Genomic DNA, 25,015 nt, shown 5'->3' with positions numbered 1-25,015 from the left:
AGTAGTGTTGTTGTAATCTCCATAATCAGAACACTGTCATACAAAAATAACTTGCATATCCTGCTCAAAGTTAACTCTTCTAAGACAGCTGTAAGACACAGGATGATATGGCCAAGACAGTGCTTTTCATTTAATTTGGTGCTACAGGGAATCAAATAACCATGCTTTCCATTTCACATAATGAAACTTCAGGAATATATTGCAAATCAAACAACGTTCTTTGCTATCCCTTCTTTTCCTTTGAACTTTGCTTCCATACAGGACAAGACCAAGAAGTGCAAGATGGGGAAAGTCAGCATGCACCGATGGTAAAATATTAATGCTCCTTCAGAATGAGAGGTGGAATAAACCGCGTGCTTTTCTTCTACACGGCCCCAGGCCTGGAGAAATATATTCCCAGAGACGAGGCACGGCTGTGACCCCTCATGGCAGCGCAGGATCCCCAGGTGAGGCTGTGGAGTGGATCAAAAGGCGAGGGAAGAAACGTTCGGTGTGAGGCAGCAGGCACCATCGCCCCGTCCCAGAGGAGGGGGGTAACACCTGGTGGCTGGAAGCGGCCATCTGCACACCCCACCCGGACAGCCACGCCCTGCCTGCTTTGTGGGAGGTCACCGTTCCCGTTCCGTGCCCTGCGGCTTGCAGGGTGCTCCTGCTGAGCCCCGTCGTTGCACCTGGCAGCTCCCCCCGGCGCAACGCGTTGGCTGACGCGGGCATCTTTTCCCTCAGCAGGTAAATAAGACGGGACTCCCTTGAACTTTATTCTTTCTTCACCCAGAGGTTCACCCGCTTCGTTACGCCGCGGCGGTGCCTTCCCGCCGTCTTTATGACCGTTACTGTGGCTGAGGGAGCGGCTGTTCCCTCAGCGCGCTGCTCCTGCACAGCTGCTCCCGTGTGCAGCCCAGCAGCGTCATCACAGCTTTAATTTCTGCCAAGCGTTAAGAAACACCTCGGCTCACACCTGGCACCTTTTGCTCGGGCTAACAGATTTTAGCTGTTAAAGATCGAGGCGTTCAGGCAGGGTTTGCAGGGCGCTGCGGGCAGATGGATGGCGGCACAGCGGGGCGGGAGGGGCCCGGATGGGCGCTGAGGCGCATTCTTTGAATTGTGCTGCCATCTAGGGTGTGAGCCTGCAAAAACTGCCGCTCAGACACACCGGCATCCACATTCTCCACATACTTTCCATAGGGTTTTACAGAACGTTTACCCCCCGTGCAGGGTGGGGGTATTGAAGGGCCTGGGGGGGTCACGCGCGCACCCATGGAGGCGGGCTTACAAGATGGCACCGCTGGGAGCGGGCAGCGTGTTGTGCCTGGGGGGTGAGCGTGGTGTTGGGGGGTGAGGGGGGTTCTCGGCTCTGCTGGTGGCTGTGGAGTGAGCACTGTGCTCAAGCTGGCCTTTACACGCACTCAAGCACGTGCAGTTGTTTGCACGAGTACCTGTGCAGCCGGTGGTGTTCGGTGTTTGGAGGACACTGGGCTCGGGCTGAGGCCCTCGTGGCACATGCAGCGTTCTGCTAAGTGGCTCCAGGGGCACGTCTGTGCACCTCACCAAGTTCTTTGCTTTTGTGTGTTACAAAGTTCTTTGGTTTGCTTTTGGATGAAACAGGCGTGTCCCTCCCCCCCCCCCCCCCACCGTTTTTACTGTAGATCCAGGAAGTTTTTGCACATACTTCGGGAAAACCCGAGCCAAAGCCTGGCTTCAGGCCACTTTCTGCCTGGGTTGGGAGCATGGTTTGGAAACAGATGTTCAGTTTGGCCTGAAATCTGCAGTAATGGCTCTGACCCCACATCAAGGACATCAAAGGAAAGGAATTTTTTTTGTTCGGTTCCAGTTCAGGTGTGACTGAAATTGTTTTCCAGAATACTTTCCACAGACTTTATATTCATAAAGCCCAACAAAAGAGCCCATCACTTTTTTGCTTTAAACTTGAGCCTGTTGAAGTTTAGTAAAGCTGTGTGAGTTTGCCCTCAGCTTACCTTGGTGTATGAGTTAAAGACCTCAGTAAATCCAGCTGGTATTTTACCCCAAGCTCGAATTCCTGGTCAAATGAATTTACATGTAGTCTTAAGTTCTTCCTAGCTGGCTTTCACAATCAGAGCCAGATGAAGAGTGTCTTCCAGGGCTGTTTTGTGATCCACTGGTATACATGAAATCAGCACCTAATAGCTGCAGTATGTATTGTAACTCTTCTGCAGTTATATTGCTGTGATCTTCCTCATTGAAGTAATGGCTTCTGCAAAAGCATGTGTACTTTGGAATGGGAATTATTTCTGTCCTAGAGAAGCAAGTATGTATTTTTAAACTGCCTTTTATTTTTAACTATTTATGGCGGTAATAAAACAAAGGATGTGCTGCACATTTGCTGTCAGTCTACTTTCCGTTCCTGCACATCCCTTCCCCCTGTATTCTCCTGTGAGTGCTTCCATACCTTGCTGGGAGTGGTTAGGAGTTGAGTGCTCTGGACAGCCCTGTCAGTGGCTTTGCCCTTCTCTGTCCCAGCCACTAGCCTCTCCGAAGGTTTAAACAACTTCACTTGGAAGCCCCTGTCTCTGTGTGGCACCAACAAGCCAGTTTTACCCAGGTGAGGGGATAGTAAGGAGGAGGATCCTGTAGTCCTGGGTCTCCCTGTGCATGCAGGACTCCTGCCTAGGTGGGGTGACTTGGGCTGCTCTGCATATTTTTTCCCCTGAAAATTTACTTGAAAAATCACTTTTGAATTGATTTCAAGCAGTGTTTAGAATGATAAGAAGTTGAAAGAAAATATTTCCTCTAAAAGAAAGCAGAAGAATCTGCTCACCAAAAAATTCTTCCATTCATAATTTCCTTAATTTTCAGTCCCATCTTTTTCCCTTGCCCTCAGAAGTATGTGGCAGAATTTATGCTTTGCAGCCCTGAAGGTTTCTCCCATTTTTTAAAGTTTCTCCTTGGAGGCCTTTACCCTCTCTGCAACCCTTCTTGGAGTCCTGCAGTACTCATAGGCGGGTGATTCTGTTAGAGGAATGTCAAGCTGGCATTTCTTATTGTATGTTTTTTCTTCAGAATTATCTCAAAGGAATATTGTTAATGCAGTATTGATTTCAGCATGCTTTGAACTTAACCTTTTTGTCTGTATTTGTTAATGTAGATGTAGTTATTGGGGATAATTATTAAGTATTACAGATTAAAATGTGCTGGTGAGCGATTAGATACTTCCTGCTTTCAGTTACTTTGAACACTAAGGAAGGCAAGTCTGGTGTGAATACATTTTTGACTTCACAAATAAATGTTATACATCGTGTTTTTATTTATACAGACTATAGATATACCTTGAAGTGATGCTCTCTGGCTGTTAATGAGAGAAAAAGCGAGTGCTTTGCTGAAGAGGCTCTCTGAAGAGGAAACACGAGGGATAGAGTTGTTCCTGTGGTGGTGATGCCATAGCCCCAGCCACATGCCTCATCTGAGCTGAATGCAGATGCTGTTTCACTGGGACAACCGTTGCCTAAAGCTGCACTGAGGACTCGGACCTGAGAAGTGGCTGAAAACCATGCTCCTGAGGCAGGTGGAAGGAGAGTGTCAGCAGTGATTTCATCGGGAGAAGCAGCTTGTTAGGCACAGACATCAGCTGTAAGTGGAAATTTCAGGAGAGACCTTTTGTGGTATAAATGATTCTAAAGTTCATTGGTTACATAACGTTTATGTACTACAGCAAATGACATTGTCATCAGCCTCCTCTGGTTTTAAGGAGGGTTGTGGGGAAGAATTTCAAGAAAAAGGAGTTTTTGTAGACTTTGTCAACAGTGCTCTGAATTTGCTTTGTGCTGGCTGATATGGAGCTGCAGTGTGTCTCAGCTGCAGGGGATGTGCTGACCTTTAATGCCCATTTTCAGTCCTCATTACATCCTGAAAGGATGGCTCCATCCATGCCCTGGGTTTTGCCCTGGCTGGTACCCTATAGATGATGCCTGCTCTTACAGCACATGAACCAGCTCAAGGAAGCCCCAAGTTCAACTGCTGCCATTCCAGTCCAGAAGATCCTAGACTTTGTGTTTTCAGTAGAAGATACAGTTTGCTCCACCCGGTCTAACAGAAGTGCACTTCAGTACGTCAGTACAGGTAGGCTCCTTGACTTACAACTTTCCCTTAATATTTTACTTTAGGATTAATTTTTGTCAGAATCCTGTGGCATTATTTCCCACTTGTACATACTGCTAACATCCATAGACTGTGGAAATCTATTGATGGTCTTTTCTGAAGAAGATTATTGTAGGTCTATTTGTGTGTACAGTAACATCCACAAACCATTGCTTCATGACTCATTTTGGACTCCATCTAACCCTGATTATATTATGCAAACACCTTTACTGACTTCTAAACCTAAACTCACTTGGTGTGATGTCCTCCTCTTTCCTAAGAGCAGCTCTGCTTCTCTGTGGGCTGTCAACTCCAGACCACGTCACCACTGGCAAAAGGCACTGCCTGTAAATAGGTTTATAGAAAGAAAGTGGCAGGAAATTTGACATCTGATAGCAGAGCAGCTTTATCTGTTACTTCTAAGTGGCGGAGTACAAAGCAGAATTGATTTAAGCTGCCATACGGGTTACTGTAACTTTTAAAGACAGGGAGAATGTGTAGAAATATTGCTGCCAATATACTGGGAAACATTTTGGTATGAACTTTTGGCTCACCCTGTTAATTTTATGCTTTATGGCAGAGGAGAAATATAAAGAACAATATTTAATATTAATATTCTATTTATGGTTGCCCATCACTAATTCAGTTGGACCAGACAGTTTCCAGAGGTCCCTTCTGGCCCCTGGTTTCTAATTCTAAAGGCTTTGTTCTTGCATTGTCCCTTCCTGGTTGTTGCTGGAGATGATCAGAATAAGACTAAAGCCATGAGAATGGCACAAAAGCCACTTTTAGAGGGTGAAAAGCATCTACCAGTTCACCTGAGCCCTATGCTTAGATTAGTCAAACTGGTCCACTGGCAGCAGTTTAGGTTTAGAAGACAGAGCAACCCCTGAAGAGTGTGATTTCCAACAGGTACAGCCTACAGCAACAGCCATGGGATGATTTCCCATTGTGCTGGTGGCAGTGGTATCACCAAAGCTCTGTGCTGCCTGCAGTGCTCCTGTTTCATGCACAAATGTGCTAGCAAGCTTGCTGAAGGTGAAATACACTAAATATGTTTGTGTTGCTTATCTTGCATGTTTTTTGCTGTCGATGTTTTCCGTTTATTAGTATTGTCTTCATTAGCTTGCCTAATGATTTGCATGTAATTTTAGATTGATGGGAGCAAAACAAAACTACTACTTTGTTAATAAGAGGTGCAGAGGTGATGGGAAGGGAGACGTACCGATCACTGTTTCTTTTTCATACAGTAATGAAAAAAATCCACTATCAGAAAACATAGAAAAAGCAAATTAATTTGAAATGTTTCTAGAGACACTGTGTGTTGTCTGGGCAAATGAGACAGTCTGCATTTCTTCCATTAGTTTCAGTCAATGAACGTGCAGCAGTTTTTTATTGCATCCTTCCCTCCCTTAGCCATCAACTGGATGCAGCCCTGGCTATTGGAAAACCTGGGATTATGTTGACACTGTAGCATTGACTGTGATGTGAAAGAAACAGTAACCTCTGAGGATAGAAGTACCATCGGTAACCAGAAAATCCCACATGATGGGAATATCTTCACTGTTTGGTTTGCATTGTAAGGCTGCTAATGTGCTCTAGTTGTCAGATACTGCTGAAGCACTTACTCAGCTGAGTACATTTTGGGGAGTTTGGGGTCTTTTTATTCATCTTCTAAGGTTTGAGCCATTAAGTACCATACCCCCAAGTGTTTCTAAGAATGAGAGTTAGAAATTGCTTATTGTAATAGCCCAGCATCTGAAATTTCTACATTTATAGCCCTTACCACATGACTCCAGGCAGTGATGGTACAGGATAAATTCCCTCTGACATGTCAGTAACAGTTCTGGTCTTTCACCTGCTCTATATAATTTTTGTCCATCCTAAGGCATTGAGGAGCCTTGTCTCTGGGAATAATCCCCTCCTCCAACATAGAACAGGTTTGCTGCTTGTTCCTTTGATTCCCTCAGCTGCTTTAGCATGAGTGATAATATTAGACCTGAAAGTAACTTTGTCAAAGCAATCTGTGAGAAATCCTTGGGATAGCTGACAAACGAGTTTTTGGGAAACATTTTATGGCATTGCCACTGCTTTTGCTACTGTGGTGAACTGAGGATGAGTCCGTGCTGCTGTCACTAAGGAATGATGTGAAAAGTCTGAAAGACAGTCCAGGCATAAGGGGAGCACAAGCCACCCTGACTTCAGGTCTGCCAGCACACTTCCCTTTGCTTCGGTTTCCTCTTGAATCATCATTTTATGAATATATTTGGTGGTGGCTGGAATTGAAATTACAGCCTCAGAAAATATAACCAAATGTCATTGAAGATGTGCTTTGGAAGGAAGATCCAAGCCTGCTGTGCTCAATGGAATTAGATAGTTTGAGAATTATTTCTTCTGAAATGGCCTAATGCCAGTGTTAATTTATCAGGACTGTGATGGAAAGGATGCAATGCCCTGGTAAGTTCTGCTGCATTCTCATGTTTCTTTTAGCAGCCTTTTATTACTCTGTAGCAGGATGTCAGGCTATGTTTGGGAATATTTGCCACCAGCCTCTGAACATACGCAAACATGCTGTGAAACGAGCAGGGAGAGCTGGTGCACACTGAACAGGAGAGGGCACTGGCACTCCAGCAGTCGTGCAGGGCTCAGCACAATGCTGCAGCCACACACTCTGCAGTCGCATCGCTCATCCAGAACAAGACCCAAGGTTTGATTTATTGCATCTCAGCGCATACTGTCTTCATATCACGTTCCTAATATAAGGAAAGAGCCTAAAATAAGGGAGTGAATGAACTGCCTTTCTTGTTTTTCTCTCTCTGGAGGTAGGGAAAGCAAAGGGTTGGGGCTAACTTGCACCCGCTGAGAATTTGCCCTTTTCCATTTCACATTTGCAAATTCATCTGTGGATGTCTATTGGTATGGCTCCTATGAGTCTGTTCTTTTTTAAACTTTGCCCCAGAGCATCTCTAGTTAGCACCCGTATTAAGCATTTAATACAAAAACTAAGGCGACATTCGTGTATTCCAAGAGAACTTCAGGCTATCACTGTTTCTCCTCAGATTGTAAAGGTGTGCAGTCTTTCACCCTGCAAGGCAACACCTTCTGCTTCTCCTCCGCCCTTCAACCACCAGAAACTACAAAGCACTGAATTTCCTGCCTACTTCACAGCATTAATGGTCAATGTACTGCAGAGCAATTAGTGCACAGCCCCTAACCAGCAGGCAGGGAGTGCTTGGCCAGGCTGTGTCCCTCTGGCTGCTGTCCCACTGTCTGACAGCTCCACTGGTGGTGCGCTGGTGAAAGGCTCCCTGCCCTGAGTCAAAACACTGGGCACAATCCTCTTTTCCCATAATTTCTTAATTTTCAACTCTTGGTCTTCTGCTCTGCACAAGTGAAGGGCCTGTAGTGTCAGAAAAGAACAAGTTCTATTTGGTTTTCACTCTAATACATCTTAATTAGACTAAAAGTAAAGCTTAGTGAAGCTGTCAGTGTAATTATGGACTGGGATAGCCCTCTAACCCAGCCTGAAGCTTCCAAGGAGGTCTGACACTGAACTAATGCCAGTTCATTCCTTCAGTTTCTCATCAATCAAGGGAGAGAGTGTTTTGAACCTAGATCCTGCCTCTCGGCTCCTTGGTTCCATCAAAGTGTGGTAGAGGGATGGGAAACAAGGCTTAGGTAGCAGAAGCTGGTTCATTCCTCTTCCAAGTTGCTTTGAAATTTGTTCCTGCACTACATGAAGGTATGCAGACAGCAAAGAAGAAAGACTGTAGTGATGGTCCGAAATAATAGTCCTTCTGGAGCAGCCTGTCTTCTAAATGTTTTCACTTCATGGGAGGCATTATTTGGCTATTTCATTGCTGCTTAGTTTAACTGATGAATATCAGGCTGAGTTTTGACACGGATGCACAAGACTCACTGATCTTTGTGGCATCACCTTGAGCTCAGGCTCACCTAAGCCAGGAGGCACCCCTTGGTCATCCGAGGCCTGCTTGGATCCTGCACAAGTGTGTTTGAGACGTCACTGCACGTTCTGTGGTGTTCTTGATGGGCCATGGACCCACTGGCACTTCTGTAAGTATTCATCATTTCATCACTCTCCTGTGCTCCTGTTTGTTTCAGGGGCACGGTGGTCACCTGGGGATGGTAAGAGAGTTCAGCTGTGGGTGTTAAGGGAGGGCTCTACGTGTTCTGACTCATCTGGTACATCTGCTGTATTTTTTTTCCATTCATGAGATAGGCAGTGTCTAGCTTGTTTTCAACTGCTTGTAGAGCCCATTCCTTCTATATCTCTTCATTCGCAAATATTTCCATATATGCAAAAGACTTATTAACTTGCAGAACCTCGTTAGGGTTCAGTTGTGCCAATCTGTGTGCCTCCTTTTATGAAGGTCTGCCTGGAATTCCAGCCTCAGGATGGTCCTGATTCAGTGCCTGTCTGAAATAGGTGAACCCTTGAAGACTTAGAAAAAAATAAGGATGTAAAATATTTCTCTTTCTGGATGCATAAATATTCAAATGCTAAACTAAAAGGGTTCTCATTTCATCGTGCAAGCTGTTTGAGAGCATTGTTCATTCAGTCACAGGGGTATTTTAGTACTGAAAAAAACCCCATACCCTGCCACAAAACATCTGCAGTCTGCAAAGATCTGTTCTGAAAAGCATCTTGTAGGCATTCTGCGATGCACCCCCAAAGGATTTATTACCTTCAGTTGGCTGACTCTCAGCAAATCCTCCTTCTGTCGTCTAGGTGGCACTCTGCAGTCTGAAAAGGCTTTTTGCACATTAGTGTGGAGAGCAAATTTTCTGCAATCACAGCAGAGAGCCTGGAACTTTACTTTTAATTTTATTGAACTGTAGTTACATGAATGGGCAGGAAAGAAAGGGGAGGGAAGAAGGGGGGGAAAGAAGTGACATCAATAGGATTTTTTTAGGGTTTATGTGCTCTGTGAACTTAGGAAAAAAGCCAACAAGTCTTTACTTCTGGATCAGGAGCCTTGTCCCTTACTATTCCCCTGATACATGCTATAGATTTCAGACAGCTGCCTCACAGTGGACCTGCTTATCTCTTCCTTAAAGAACCATTTCCACAGCTCACACACCTATTTCTTGTCCTTGCAGGCTGTCCTCCTGAAACTTTCTGATAGGGAATATTGGACTCAGCCAAGCTTGTTCACTTTCCTCCCCAGATCATGTAGCACAGCCTTCAAAGGCTTGTGAGCAAGGATAGAGACTTTTAAAAAGAAAAATAGCCAAAGATATACTCTGTACATAATAGTTGTAGCCGAAATGCTAAGTCATGGCTTGAAGCAGTGATGGAGCACCTGGTGGGAAGGCAGGGCCAACCCATGGGTGCTCAGGTGCATGCAATGTACCTGACTGACTGGAAGGGCTGGAGCCAGGATCCACCCCTTCCCAGACCTCATGTACTGCCTGGCAGTGGAGGTGAGGGTATATCACTGGAGATTCCCATGTACCTGAGGCCTTCTGAGGTAAGCAGCTGCTCTCCTTTGTTTCTGTGCTCTTGGTTGTTGCATTTGAGCATGTTCTCCCTTGTTTCAGCCTACGACCTTGCTACTCTGCTGTCATTGCTGTACTTTCCATTGTGTTACAGCGTTACAGTGGTGTACTGCAGAAAACAGTGCTACTAGGACAGTATTTACTTTTAAAGGCAAATTTGTTGTCCTCCTCAAGTTTATTTTTCTGGATGTTCTAGGACAACAAGAGAAATGATTGGTGCATCAAATGCAAAGCAGGATGTGACAAAGGCAGTTTGCAGCATGTGAGAAGGGGATGTATGGGATAAGCTAAAATGAGCAGGGTAAAATGCAGTGAGATGAAAGTAAGAAGAGAGAGGGAGGCTCTTGTAACAGCAATGCACGTTTTAAAACTGTGTTAAAAATTCCAGTGTCTTTACTTGCCAACATTACTGGTGCCATCCTTCCAATGGTTTGAGCTCATGGCGCAATCTTTAGACAAATAAGATCAAGCAGCCTTAATTTTTGTCCAAGCAGGTATGCCACGTATATATGTGGTTCCTCCTACAGCTTGCAACATAATGGTGGAATTTGTCTGAATAGAATGGTAGGTGAATATATTGCATAACTTCCCTGTGGTCTCCTTCCCTTAGCATGTATTGATGAAGGGAATTTTTGGCCATCCGTATGGCCCTTGCCATATGAAAGGGAAACTGGTTGAGGAGAGACTGAGCACCGAAATGAGCATGTGCTGAATCTGGTGCAACCTCTGTCAGTGACCTTTGCTTGGAGAAAGACTGCTTCTAGTTGAAGATATCAGTACTGGAAATGGTGTTTGGGGATATTTAGTTGAGATATTTCACTGTGAGTCTTCTGTGCCTGCTCTAGCCAATCTCTCTGTGTCCACTGGTGACTCATGTAGTTTTTATCAGGCACTGAGATCTTCCCAAAACAGCAGAATCTGCCTTTCTGAGGACCTCATCTCTATAAATCCCCAGTATAGTTAGATATTTTCAGTGGGCATTTCTTTGCAGGATAGAAACTACCAGGGGAGCAATGAGTTTGTCAGTCCAGTGCCCATGTTCACTCACTTGTGATTCTGCCCCTGGCTGGCTGCACATGCTGCCTGGGGGATGTGACGTGAGTGCAGCTCACCCGGTCCTCCTTCAGCCTGTACCAGCTCCTTCTGCCTTACTCACCCCTGACATGACTGTCTGTGTGCCTGCCTGTGTTTCCTGAAGTTCTCCTTGACTCTAATTTCTGTGCCTCTGCTGAGGGTGTTGTTGTGTCCAGCTGCTTCATGCTAATTTGCACTGGTTTAGCTTGCAAAACCCATGTTGACGTTGTTTTGTGTTTGCATCGATGCCCGTCACCTGTTTGGAGCTAATGAGAGCCCTGGGATAGGATTTTGTACAGTTGTTGCCCTGTCCTTCAAACCCTTGTCCTTGAGGTCCATTACTGCTAAGACAGAAGAGGATGTAGTGTTGTGCTAATTAGGAGACTTAAATAAAATGGCATAATGTTTTAATGTTTGACCTACTCTTCCTGCTACTTGTATCTGATCATATGACAAGAAAACCCAACCCTACATATCTACATGTAGGTAGCCATCCTGGCTGTTCCCCCCATCCCCATCCTTCCTGACCTTGTCTGTTGGTCCGTCCCATGATCTGCTCCTTTTGGGCAATGTTTCAACTTGCAGCTCAGATCGTCAGCTGTGTTGCTCGGTGCTCCAATAATTAGTGGATACTCTGAAAACCACAGCTGGTGGTGAGCTCCTGTAAATGCACTCTTTCTTCAGATGCTGATTTGGACAATCTTTAAGTCTCATCTTTGTTTGCTGCACCCCATTTCCCAGGACTGTCTGCCTTGCAGGGGTGTCGGCAGAAGAGCAATGGTGTAGTCTGAGCAGGTTGTCACCTGTCACATGCACTGGGAGGTGTGACTGGATGGAGCATGGGGTTGCTCACGCAGGATGTGAGTAACCTGAAGGAGCCATCCTGGTGCAGAGCGATTGGGGAGTGAGTAAGAGGTGACCTAGGTGTGCTGTCACGGAGCACCAGAAATAACCAGGCACTGCAGAGATGCAGCTGACGTGGCAAGAGGAAGAATTTCAAGCTTTTGGCAGCAAGCAAGGGGGTGGCAGGGCTCCAGGTGAGGTTCACAGTGTTATGAGCCAGAGCAGACTGAACCCGCACTGCTTCTGCAGCAGAAGTAGATGTCCACACCCCGGCAAAAGCCCTGCTGCATGGAGGGAGCATCTGACTGCAGTCTGCCATAGTGAACCCCATCTGTGGCCCAGTAGCCAGGTTTGTGCTCACTGATTTTCTGGTGAGACTTTTGTAGTATCTACCAGAGGTGCTTTAAAGGCAGAAATTACATCATTAAGGGATTAGGTATCCTTAATTACATTTCTTTCTTTCTTTTTTTTTTTGTCCTCCCTCTCTCTCCATTCCTTCTGGCACACTGTCTTTGCGTTACTGATAGGATCTTTCTGATTTTTCTCCATGCAGAAGAACAAGTTTATTCAAATCTTTTCTATGATTGTGCCACCCTCAGGTAAGAAACAGGCTTGAGAAAATTACAGGCAACCAAGTGGAATCATTATCTCATTCAACACACTTTCCTCCCTCTATTCTGGTGAAAATAAGGGAAGAAAAGCATTGCAATGATATAACAGTGGTCATCAGCTTCAAAATCCCCAGGCCCTGTGTGAGATAGCACGGTGCTACTGGTGGGACTTGCAGCTGTGCTGCAGGGTAACGCTCACTGCAAATTGTTGCATGAAAAGGTAGGAAAACACCTCCATGGTCTCTGTTAAAGTGAGAACAATTTCATATGTAACTATGTTAATTCCAAGCACCAGTTTGCATGACTTTTGAAAGAGGTGTTTGCAGCTACCTAAGAACTTTGCATCATTTTTCAGTACCCTGTTGTGTTCTTGACATTTCTGAGGTCAAAAATACATTTTTTCCCCACTGAAATGACTTAAAATATGTCACGTAAGTACCAGATTAATTGACTGCATAGCAGACACTGCTCTTGGTGTTGAGTGTAGTGTTTGTATCCACCACCAAGGGCAAAAAGCTGCAGGGTTACTCCTGCCCTTACTGCAGTTGGGTGGCAGACATCCCTGGGCGGTTTGCTAAAGCCCTTCCTCTTCCTTTGGGGTCAGCTCAGGGATGCCCTCACTCTGCTGTGCTGTGTTCATTTCTATCCCTGTGACCTTTCTTAAGTGTGTTGTCTGTACAAGATGGACTTTGTACTATTGTGTGCAAACCATGTCTTAATTTGTGCTAATTATTCTTGATTGTTAGGAGTGTGGTCTCTTGGCAAGTCTGCCTTTGCAAAAATGAGCCTTCCATTTTCCTTTAAATAGAGCAAATGGCACAGGGCTATAGCAGGGGGAGGCAGTGGATCCTCCTGAGGGTGTTTCAGGATGCGATAAGTGCATGGATGGTGGAGGATGCAGCAGCTGCAGAAATATCAGCTTTTAGCTACCCTTTTTAATGGAAGTTCTATTTTAGAAAGTTTTAGTTAACGTCACCATAAAGTTTATTTCCATTTTATTTATTTTTTAAATAAAGAGGCTCTGAAGCTCCTGGCTGGGTTTTCATTTTTGCTGGCTGAGGAAGAGAGGTGAGTTGGCTGCTTATCTCCTGCGGGAATGCTGTTGGCACTGCTCAGCCTGTTTCTGCCAGCACTGCCTGACCTACCTACAGCCACGACTCTTCTGCTGCCTCTTTGGGGCAGGTGAGGATGCAAAGTACACTTCTATAGCCTCGTGAGTTGTGTCTGTAGGATGCAACACAGCATGCGAATGCTTGTTTTGTGGGGGTTCCATGCCGGTGTTTCCTGAACTGTTTGGGTTCCTTTTGCTTCCTGAGCTGCTGCTGCCCAAACCTGGATGGGATTGAATCTTGCCAAAATCACTGTTAATAAAGAAATGATGAATCTGTGTTTTGGTTATAGGACTAAAACAGATACTACAGTCCTCCTGGCTGCTCTCACTGGTGGCTGAGAGTATCCATTGGGCTGCAGGAGCAGTCATGGATGTGGGGCTGTGGCTGGGAAGTGCTCGGGTGAAGGAACTTGAATGAGTCTCTGGTCCTAAATGTAGCAACAGGGATATCTGTGACATTGACAGGCTGAAGTTTGGCATCAACTGAAGACATCTCTGAGCCACAGGAGTGACTCAGAGAGGCCAAGATAGAGCACCAATGTTTGGATTCTAATCCATTGTGCAGACTGGAGTTAGGCTTACAGATTCAGTTATTTCTCAATTTCTTTACCTGGAATGAAAGGAACGTTTAGAGTTTTGAGCATATGGATAAAGCTAAATCAAAATGATAAAGTATCTCATTCCAGACTGAGAGCATCCGCACAAGAATAACTGTTCCAGAATAATTTATCACATAGATGATCTATTTTAACCAGAAAAACGAAGGAGGTATAGAGCTTTGAGAGTCAAACTCCTGAAAGCATATGAATCACAGATTACAATAGGCTCTTTAAGAGCTATAGAAACGATAGTGCTGTTTTAGTAATGGCACAGCATGATCCCATCTATACACGTGTGTAGTATATTTATACTTCATACACGTATTTTTTAATTTAAATATATAACAAATTTCCAGTTTCTAGTGTGGGCTTCAATTAAGAACTGGGACTTGTAATTTTTAGTGAAGAAATAATGTGATAGGGAAGAATGTAATTTATCAAAAAAAGACTGCTGAATTTATGACAGGAACAGGGAGATAATAGGATTTCTGAGATTGTATGGATGCTCTTTGCGTGATTTAAGAGGGCAGGATATAGAGGAACTATAGTGAAAATGAGTTCTCTTTTCCCTGAGATTGTTTTAAACCTAATCTATTCGCACTTCTCTCTTACTTTATGGATGTACACAGATCCCTATATGAATACTGATTTTTTTTTTTCTAACAAATCTTATCTGCCTGGAAAAGGAAATATTTCATGCTGCAAGCATCCATTAGTGCTAACAGTGTATTCTTTTGCAGTGTGAACATGTCTTTTTTTTTAAAAGTTTTCTGTTGAATTCCAAACTTGAATTAGAACTGCTGTTCTGACATCTCCCCCTTTGTAACCTTACCTCATCACTCTGCAGCTTTGTCACATTTTTTTTCTTCCTTATAATCAGACCAAGTGTCGAGCCCCACGATAGCTAATGACTGCACAGGTTTAAAGTACTCGTGATAGTTTAGAAGCACAACAGACGTGACTGGAGCTGGTAGTTCATTTCTATATAATTAGGCATAAAGGTTTGATGAGTCCTTGTGTGTTCTGCTTGTGCACGATAACCTGACTGCAGTGGAGTTGCTAATAATCAGAAAGGGATATTTCTGCTTGCAGCCCAGATCTTCATTAGGTTACCTTTGTCTTGTGACTATGGGTTTCTTTAAAGCAATCTGCAGTGACCCCAGCATCCTCTATACAGATGGCTCAGGAAGGCAAAGCAGCTTCCTCCACAAGTACTTCTGAGTCACAGGTTGGGGCTCAAGTGGCTGTTTGACTAATGGTGGATGGGCTGAGGTTAGTGGGATGGGGATGCTTTGATGCAAGCAGCCAGCAATGCTGTACCTTCCTCTGATGAGCACAGCACTTGCAGGTGTTGTTCCTGTTGCATTTATTATAGGAAAACCCTGCTGTGTCTTGCTCATCTTAAAACAATGCTCTGTAAGCACTGACGTGCATTAATAAGTGGTGATGTTATGCATATGGGTGCAGATGAAAATTGACTTTTACATATATTTTTCTTTCTCTCTCTATATATAAAAAGCCAAGAATTTCATTGTTCAATAAGCTCACCTCCCTCACGTGGGTGTCCAGCTAGATTGAGGGCTCCGAACTTCTGCCTGAGCACAGTGTTTTCTCTGCACATCATCATGCTTTTCCCTAAGCTTCTTAGAGTTGATCGTAGTCCAGCACAGTGCTCCCAATGACTACTTGCCCTCTGCTTTGAAATATTTATTTCATTTACCACTTCAGGGATGTATCCATTCTGACCAGACTAAAAGCTGTGTGATATCGGAGTTTCCTCCTCTTGGAAGTAATTGCAGACTATGACTGAATTATCCCTACCACCACTGGGGAGAACTGCATTGACTGAACTTTGGAAGCCTCTTAGTATAGCAAGTTTTTCAGGGTCCATGTAACTTCAGAATCTGGTCTGAATCCTTCATATATTTTCAATACTGTCCTTGAAATATGGTCACCAGAGCTGCTCACAGCATTTAGTTATGGTATCTTGGATACTGGGTACTGAAATAACACCACATCCCTGCATTTACTGCTTAATCTCCTATTTATATCTCTGAATTGCTTCTACCCTATTAGTATCAGCATTGCATTAGGAGTATGTGTGGCTGGTTCTGTGCAAATCTTTTCATTTCCTTTTCTTAATTGCTGGTGACAAAATACAGTCTTCCATGTTATTGGAGAGACCTGTGTACTTGGCTCTTACATAGGTGATGTGCCACTTACAGCTACTGAGTGTGCTTTGTTCAAATAAATTAGTATCACTGAACTTTCCAGATCTGTTTCTGTCATTAATGCTGTTCCTGGCATGGAATGCTGCCATGCACAAATTGCATCAGTAATGGTTTTGTGTATTTTCCAGGTAATGCAATAATGTGCTGAATAGGGTTGGATGAAGGACAGAGGCTATCTGGCTAATGCTGCGTTTATCATGTCATGCCAGTTGGTAAACTTGCTTTAAAATAATTTGGGTACCCGTTTTTGTATAAATGATTTATTGAAAATCTAGTGTCCAAGAGAGTTGGCTTCAGGCTTTGTCAAGCAAAGTCTGAACGCAGTCAGAATCCTTGGTTTGTTTGACATTTAGTTTTTGATGGCTGGCAAGGATGGTGATGTGCACTAGTGGTGCCACCAACTTCTCTTACACAGTAACTTATGTGCCATATCACTCCCATCTAGATTTGTTCCCAGCATCCACTCACGTGAACTGATCTTTAGGTCCCTCATACCCTACTTATTGATTTTTTAAAATCTTTTTTTAGAAGTATTGGCTTATGCTGAGTTTCATCTGTAGTCATCTGATTTTGTTACATTTCTCAAATTATCTTAATGGATTGGTATCAACTATTCAGGCACCCCCCTGTGTAACTTTTCTCCATGTGTTTGCTAAGAAGTAATACAAACCTGCTTGTTTAGGAAGGCTTATTTAGGGAGTTCTTCCTAGCAGAAGGGATTCTAGCCAGAGGTCTGAGTCCCAGCAGTACTGTAAAATAGACTGTAATTTACATTATTGTGGCTGGCAGCAGCTTTAACTGGCCCCAACTTGGGCAGTGTGAGGCCCACCTGAGAAGGTTGGATGGCCCTGCCTTTGGGCTCCTGGTATAGCTGCTTCCCGGCTTGGTTTAATACAGGAAATTCTGCTGTAGATCACCAAACTTGGATAATGCCCCCGGTACCTGAACTGATGGCACCGCTCCCAGCATGGAGCTTTGGACAACCCAGCTGCCACTTGCACAGCAGGATAACGTGCCCAGGATGCTGCAGCAAATTGCTCTCTTCTTTCTGTAGCAGCTCCAACTCTTAACCAAAGTGATTTCAAGAGTGGTCTGTTCTGTATGCGTTTGAGCATCTGTGGAGAATTTTTGCTACTACAGTAGGAAGGCCTGATTCTAGTTGCTGTTTCAATGCTAATGAACTTCATCCTGCAGTTCGCTCAGTGAGAGCACAAATAACATGGGCTTTTATTCTCCTCCAGGGAGCACATAGGGTTGCAGTGGGGGAGTGAGCCTCAGCAGGAGCAGGGCAAGCCTTTGCCAGCTCCTGAGAGCTGCATTCCAGCAGCCTGTACCTAAAAATATAGAAGCCACCTTGTCAGGAGGTGCATGAACACAGCTCATGGCTGTTGCCCTCCCACTGAGCCCATAACCCAGCCCCAAGAGGCACAGTGGGCAGCCAGGTTGCAGCGCTGACTCGCTGCAGCTTTTTGAGTTTTGCAAAGCAGAATGCTGGTATTTCAGGAGGGGTTTGGTTCCATAAACCCCTGTTAGGGTTGTGTGTGTTGGTGGTGGGGACTGCTTGGTTGCTCAGTTTTCCCTTTGCGTAGTCGGCTGTTCTGTAGCCATGAAAGTTTCTAAGGGTATTCTGCATGAAGATTACTCAGTATTCTCTTCATTCCCTAGTGTTTCCTACTGCCAAATTCTCCAGGGCATACTTATCCTTCTGCCTATCAGATCCACAGGAAAACAAAATAGAAAGAATGAAACCATAGATCACAGGTGAAAAGGGGAAAGCTGTTTCCATAGAGCCCTGGCCCTGCTGCAGAGTGCTCTGCTTGCAGTGCACGGGGCACGTCAGGTGCTTCAGTTTTGAGGGACAACTGCAGTGATCTGAATGTCTGTTTCCTTTTGTGTTTGGATTTCATCCCAGTGTATTACAGGATTTTGTTCAGGTTTTTCAGTGGTCTCCTGGGTAACGCCAGTGATGGTGTGGAGTTCTAGTTTGTAATAATGAGATCTATATAAATAATAGGGGTTCCGCTGCTTCCTGAAAAGCTGCTGCCTGAGAACACTCGAAAGCAAACATTAATTTCCTGTTATTTGGGATAGAGAAGCATCTGGAGGCATTGCATAGTGTGCTGTGCTGGCCAGCTGCCTGCAAAGGCCAGAAATCATAGGCTTCAGATAACAGAGGGTCTTCTCGCACCCACAGGGGATCATTACAATCATTGCTTTTTTAGCCATTTTTTTCCCTGACACTCTGAGTATGAGATAATAAGAGAACAAACATAAATTCACCAGAGCTGAAGATGCTGTGAGAGGAGCTTCAGCCTCAGAGAAGGATAAACGTTGAGAGCAAAGGATGACCGTGGTATTTCACAGGTAGTAACCTGATGTGCAAAGAGGTAGAGGATGCTGTGGCACAACAGCCTGCATCATGGTGTCAATTGCACTAGTACAGAACAATGCCCTTGGTGCTATAACACAGCTTTCATACGGTGTTGTTCTGTGCTGGGTGCACGTATCATCACATACCTGGCCATGGGTAAAGCTAGGATAACCTGGCACTGATGGTGCCTTAAGCTCCCTGAGGTGTGATTAGGAAGAGGGTGGTGAGCTGAGGGTTATGAGTGGTGCTGGGGCAAGCAGGGGGGATGAGGAGATGTTCTGCTTAGCATCAGTAGAGCCTGTATCGTGCATGAAGCATGGGTAGTTGGAATGGAGATGGTATAGTGGAGAATGTGGCATAATTGACTGGAGACAATGTCTATTGTGTTTTTCTGTGCAATATGGATTGTTCCTTGTGCAACTGTGTGTATCTAAACTCAGTCTGCAAAGTGGCAGCCTCACTGGGCAGGTGCCAATCTGCTCACACTGCAGCAGCTCTCACTTTGTTCCTGCAGTGCTGTGAGCCCTACAATGGGACCTGCTGGTGTCTCCATGGATGAGCTATCTGCTCTGCCACTCATTTCCCTCATGGCTCTGGGGGCTCCTGACTGCTTCAAAGTCACAGTGACATTGTGTGGCACTGCTGCTGGCTGCCACCTGCTCCTCAGGGCTTGTGTGAGGCTGCAGCTGGATCACAAGGGAAAGCTCTGCTATTCTCTAAGGTGAATTAAAAGGAAAACACCTTTCCATCTGCTTTTGCATGGTGCATGGCTGTGTGCTGTTGCTGCACTGCTGTCATTAGTACCTGTATTTGTGCAAGTGTCTCTAAATGCTACAGGATGCACTTCCTGGGTGGTGGTAAATAGACAACCCAGGCTTAGGAAGGTGCTTGTCAAGGATTTCCCAAAGTGCTTCAGTGGTCCAACAGGGAATAGCTGCCTGCTTGTCCAGCACAAGTGCACTGATGACAGGACAGTTGTAGGACTTAACACAGAACTCATTACGGGCAGCAGCACGCCCAGGCAGCTCGGGGCCGTTGGCGCTGCGGCAGGCTTTATGCTGTGCTGCAGAGCGCAGGGCTCAGCTGCAGATCTGAAGGCAGCAGCTCGCTGAGCAGCACCAGCAACAGCTGCCCCACACTGCAGCTCTAAGGGACGGGGGCCTGTGTATTCCTACATCTCTATATACACATCATTTATAATCATGTATACATACAGAAGTACTTGAGAATTATTCCCCTTTAAGCTTAAACAATTTATTTCCTCCTGCAAATGGTGTTCCAGCAGATCCTGTAATAAATTCATCCTTATCTTTCAATTAATCAGGTCTGCAAAACCACCGAGCAGTGAAATCTGTTGACCTATGGATTGATTTATAAAGTTGTATTAGCTGATAGTGAATTATGAAAGCTGTTGTGAGAATTTGTCAGGCACTGCTGCAGAATTTGTGCTACAGAGAGCTGGTCCAGGGTCAGCGTCTCAGCCTGCACAGCTCATATAAAAAGAGTATGTGAAAGTCGAGGGGAGAAGGGCTTTTTTCATGGAGCTAAACCTCAAATAGAAAAGAAAAAATTGTCTACTGTTTTCCTCAGCCCACATTATCCATTTTAGATGGATAGATAAGAGCACTATGCTGAGCTCTGACAGACTGTTAGAATCAACAGCTGAACTTTTAAATAGTACAGACGTGGCAAAGAGGCTTTGTTCTTAACCCCTGCCAAGCTGTTGGTGGCAGTAATGGAGCTAAAGCAGCCTTTGGTTTTACATGGCAAGTTTCAGCAGGCTTTCTTTTTCCTTACCATTGAATTAATTAGGAATATAATCAACTAGAATAAGATAATCTTAACCTAAGAGTGTGGGGAAGGTGGAAAAAAAAAAACAGAAAAGGAGTATTTTATTCTTTTAAAAACTTACTGAAAGTCGTGGTGATATGTTGAGACACGGGGTTGAGCCCTCAGAGCTGTCCAAGGGAAATAGCACAGGAAATTCTATTAATCCTTCTGTATTGCATCGACCTTTTATTTGCTCCCATCTTTTCTCTCATTTGTGTGAGGTTCTGTATGCTGCACTGCGTCACTTCAGCCCATGGGGCTATGGGGAAGAGTGATGAGTGCAAATCCCAGCTCAATTGCAGTTATTGGACGTACACAAGAAATACATGGATGGAAACCATCAAGACAAATGGGAGGTCTTGTCTCTGTGCGGGGCTCCTCCGCAACACTGAAGCGTTGGTTTTGTCCCGTTGTTGCCTTGCTTTTTGGGCCATCTTCTGTTGCAAGAAACTCTTTGCTCAAGGCATGGTTTGCTTACTGCTATCTCAGTGCTGCCCATCAGGGTGGCAGAGAAAGAATCCCATCCCCAGTTCCTCCTTTCTCCTCCAACTGAGCCATTACACGTCTCCCCACCCGCAGGAGGACTGAGACTGACAAACCCTGCTGTACTGCAGCTGAGCTTCAGTTCCTCATCTAGAAATAGTGCCTGGGAAGGATTGCCTGAGCTTCAATAGGTAAAACTGTACATTTTGGTCATTTAGAAAGGTAGATGCTGCTGCTTCTCCTGCTCCACTCTTTCTGCCCAGGGTTTTGCAGTAATTTTCAGAGAACTGAAAAGGTGGTGAACTTTACTTAGTTTCCATTTGGTTCGGAGGTGAGCTGAGCTTCCTGGGAGTGCTACGGGATGCCAGCAGGTCCCTTCATCATTGTATTGGCTATCTGAGCAGTTCCCCTCGTATTCACACGCAAATAGATCCTGCTGGGGCTGTGCACAGGGCTGCAGACTCATGCTGGTGGGACCTGAAGTTGTAACAGCGTGATTTTTGAGGGAAGTGTTCGCCTGATCTGTTTCTTACAACAAAAGGAACTTTGGCTGGGTCTTTTAGCAAACTGAAACTATTGTCCAGTGGGACCCTTAGGGCACAATAGGGGGAAGTCTGGGAAGATAAATTAGAGCAAGGGCCGTGGTTACAGCATGGGCTGAACACTCAGGAAACTGAAGTTTAGCTTAGTTCATGAGTCAGTCTGATTTTCTCTGTGACCTTATTCACATTTTTAATTTTAATCTTCCAAAAAGTAAAAGCAGAATCTTAAGTGCTTGGCTGAATCATTTAATCTTTGTGTGTGTGTGTGTGTGTTTTTCGGCTGATAAAGAGGTGATGGTGATATTTCATTCTTCACATCATTAGATAAGGAAGGCTATTTGGCCTGTAGGCTCTGGGAACAGGAATTAGCTGTCACTTTGTGTCTGTGTAGCATCTCTAGAGTTGCAGTTCCAGTCTTAGAACTCCATAATCCTGTAAAGGAATGGTTTTTCCTTAGTCAAATCCTATATTGACTATTTTACAGTTAGGTTATAAGTAAAGTAACTGAGCAGAAAGCTGATAGTTAAGATCAGGATGAAGTTGTAAGATGGCAGCAGAGATGTTATTTTTTTTCTTTGATGTGGAGTGATACGTGTGCTTAACTTCTTCCCAACAAATGCATCACTTGCTTGAAGCAGGAACTTCTGAACTGTGAATGGGGAACTTCTTTTATTCCTCAAAAGTAAATAAAATCTATCAGTTTGATTGCAGTTTGTTTCTATGTTTGCATGCGTTTACAGTCTAGGATAACAGTAAGTTGCAGATACAGGGCCTGGTTAACTACTCACCTCTGTCAAGTCTTTGGGATGTCCACAGTCACTGTACCCTGATATTGCACTTGTCGTTGCAAGTTTTTAAAGGTATAAAGATGGCTTCTCATCTCTTCCTTCAGCTCATGTCACAGAAATCTGCAAATTCATCAGTAGTACAGAAGAAATCACTCTTTATGTTCTTGCTTTGGGATTATTTGCCTGTAAATAAACCTCCTTAGAACCTTCCAAAAACAGTGTACTCCAGTATAGTCCCAGTAGTGAAATATTCTCTGTGAAGAGGGTTTTGCAAATTCAGCAGACCACAGCTTTGTAACACAACAAGGGGTACTTAATCCATGCTAACAGCAATCAATTCTTTTTCCTACGAGGAAGGATGTTTTTTTGCTGTTCAATTTTCAGCCTCTGAAAACAAAAACGAAAAGGAAAGGTAAGCTAATAAAGTATTAATTCCTTTGACTAACATATGATTTCACGTTAAGGCTATTTTTGACTGAGGGTCTTAATTTCCCAGCCTGGTCTCCCAGAGGGATCTTCACACACAGGGGGTCATTTGTGTAGTTGAAGCAGCTCTTACTGATTCTGCCCAGTAACTGCACAAGGAAATAAGGACTGGTTTTAAAAAGCATAGAACGTGGACAGTAGCAAATAATTCAAATAATAAATGTTATGTCATCTGAAGGGAAAGTGCTGACAAAAGAGCAGGACTCTTCAGAGTTGCACAGCAGAGGGCAGGGGACCTTGAACTGAGTGAAATTCTGGTTAGATGGGAAAAACTTGTGCACTGTGGGGGTGTCCAGACAATGCAGCAGGGACCCAGAGAAGCCCTGCAACCTCTGTCAGTGAAGACACTTAGAGCTTAACTGACTATGGCCCTGAGCACCCTGAGCTGATGCTGGCCCTGCTCTGAGCAGGGCTGGGTGCCGATTTCCTGTGGCCCTTGCCAGCCTCCATCATTCTTGCCTCTATGATCTGCAGAAGCCAATTCTCTGTTATTGTTAAGGTATCAGTTCACTGTTTTATTTTTATCATGAAAATGATCTGCTTCATGAGCAGTGTTATCTCTGAGCATTCATTATTCAGAAAAAGTTTGTATTCCAATTACACATGATCATAAGAAGAAAAGTGACTGGTTTGTCAGAACTGCAGAGCTAAAATAAGCTGCAGCAAGCACATTTCCTTGGTGTGGAGCTGGTGTCTGTAATTAGAGACATTCTAGAGAGTTAATCTACTTGGGTAGTGAGACCTGTTTGTGGTGGCTGGAGCCACTTATCTCAGGAAGGGGCATGGAGGCTGGGCTGCAGATCATGGGCACCTCTTATTTGGGAACTTATATATATATGAATTTCCCAAACAGTAAGATTGATGTGCTCGTGTCAAATGGCTGAACTGCAGTAAGAAAAGGCTGGAAGTTCTAGCATCTTGAAAACAGTAACTGCGGAGTGGAGCAGTGGAGTTGAGTTACTGTAGCATTCAGCTGAGTGAAAGATGTGTCCTCAACAGACCGGAAGAAAAGAAGACATGGGTACTCAAGAGGAGGCTGGCTGCTTGTTTTGGGAAACCATACCTCTGCTGTTACAGATTGATCAGCAGGAGGAGGAGAACAGGTTGTGGTAATTAGCAGGAGCAAGTCACTTTTGGTCTGGTCACCTTACCCACACTGCTAAAGAGGGAGCTTCAGGATCTCCTGAAATATCAAGGTTATCTTCCTCTCTCATGCTAATGCTCTTCAGAGCAGGGGGAGTGACTAATCAGAGGATTACAGCAATCAGTCAGGTTTACATTGACACGTTGAGTTTAATTATTTTGCAGTTCATTCTGCATTCTTATTAGCCACCGTGATGTTTATTCTGGGAGGCTTTTCTGCCTAAGTTGGTACAAGGGTTTTAATTTCAGATGATAGCTTACCAAGTCTGGTGTGAGAGTGGCTCCAAATTTGGAGAGCTTCTGTGAAGTGCTCTTTAGCTGTATCAGCATGCTGGCTGTTGGGACAAATGGCTCAAAATTTTCCAGAAAACTTAATAGAGAAAAATAAGTCAACACTGCTATAGATTTCACCTGAGTAACCTTTTATTCACCTATATGTCAGGGCAGGATAGCTAGCAGTACTGCTTGGCTATGCCACACTGAAATTTGTGACTATCTGTGGCATGGATGACTTCTGAGCTGGAAGTCACCTATGCTGAAGGCACTGGGGGATGCTCCATCTAATGGGACATGTAACTGGCTCATACTGAAAATGAGGCTGGTTCAGTTTCTCACTCAGCCATCCTTGGTTCCTCTTCTGAGACATCTACCCAGTACAGTAGTTTGGATGTAGATACTTATCAATGCCATTGGACAAAAATTGCTGGCATTTATTTGTGATTTCAACAAAGCTGATTTCAAAGCAAAGGCCGTACGAGACTTGGCCAGCATGTACTGCTCTATCTCCTCCCCAGCAAAATTTCTAAACTTCCCTTCAGCTGAGCAGCTCATGAGCTGAAGATGTATTAATGTGCTATTAAGGCAGACGGCTTGTGAAGAAGGGCCTGTAGCCTGTACGCATTATTGCTATAATAACTCCTGTTCAAGCTCTGGGAAAGCATGGAACACATACTGAGGTACCTCCCTTGGCATAACTGGGCTGCTGTCTGGGACTTCAAAACACTTTCCTGGTGTGGTGAGCAGCTGCCTTTTAAATACACAACAACCACTTAGCAGATTAGCATTGCCTTAGAATGCGTGCTTACTTAAGATGCCCTTACTGAGTTAGTAAAAAGAGATCATCCTCAGCAGGGTGATCTCAGGTCTCAGAAAGCTCAGAGTTTGCTTTGCAATGAATGCTTTTCTGTTCAGTCACACCTAGATAGAGCCAATGGTAATTTCACTCATCTTAATATTTGTAATAACTTAAGCACATCTACATCTTAGTCTT

At 44.5% G+C, this 25,015-nt stretch overlaps 1 long non-coding RNA gene across 1 annotated transcript in view; it reads left to right on the top strand.

Moving 5' to 3' along the window:
• Positions 1-164: 164 nt before the first annotated feature.
• Positions 165-25,015, top strand: part of LOC121106772 — a 115,454-nt gene continuing 90,603 nt past the window's right edge. Inside the window, exons 1-2 of the long non-coding RNA XR_005839767.1 lie at positions 165-446; positions 3,293-4,095. This is a non-coding gene — a long non-coding RNA (uncharacterized LOC121106772). The remainder of the gene's footprint in view (positions 447-3,292; positions 4,096-25,015) is intronic.

This window comes from Gallus gallus, chromosome 14 (genome assembly GCF_016699485.2).
Source record: "Gallus gallus isolate bGalGal1 chromosome 14, bGalGal1.mat.broiler.GRCg7b, whole genome shotgun sequence".
NCBI lineage: Eukaryota > Metazoa > Chordata > Aves > Galliformes > Phasianidae > Gallus > Gallus gallus.
Note: the sequence above shows the minus strand (reverse complement) of the source record. Positions and strands in the feature narration are given on the sequence as shown.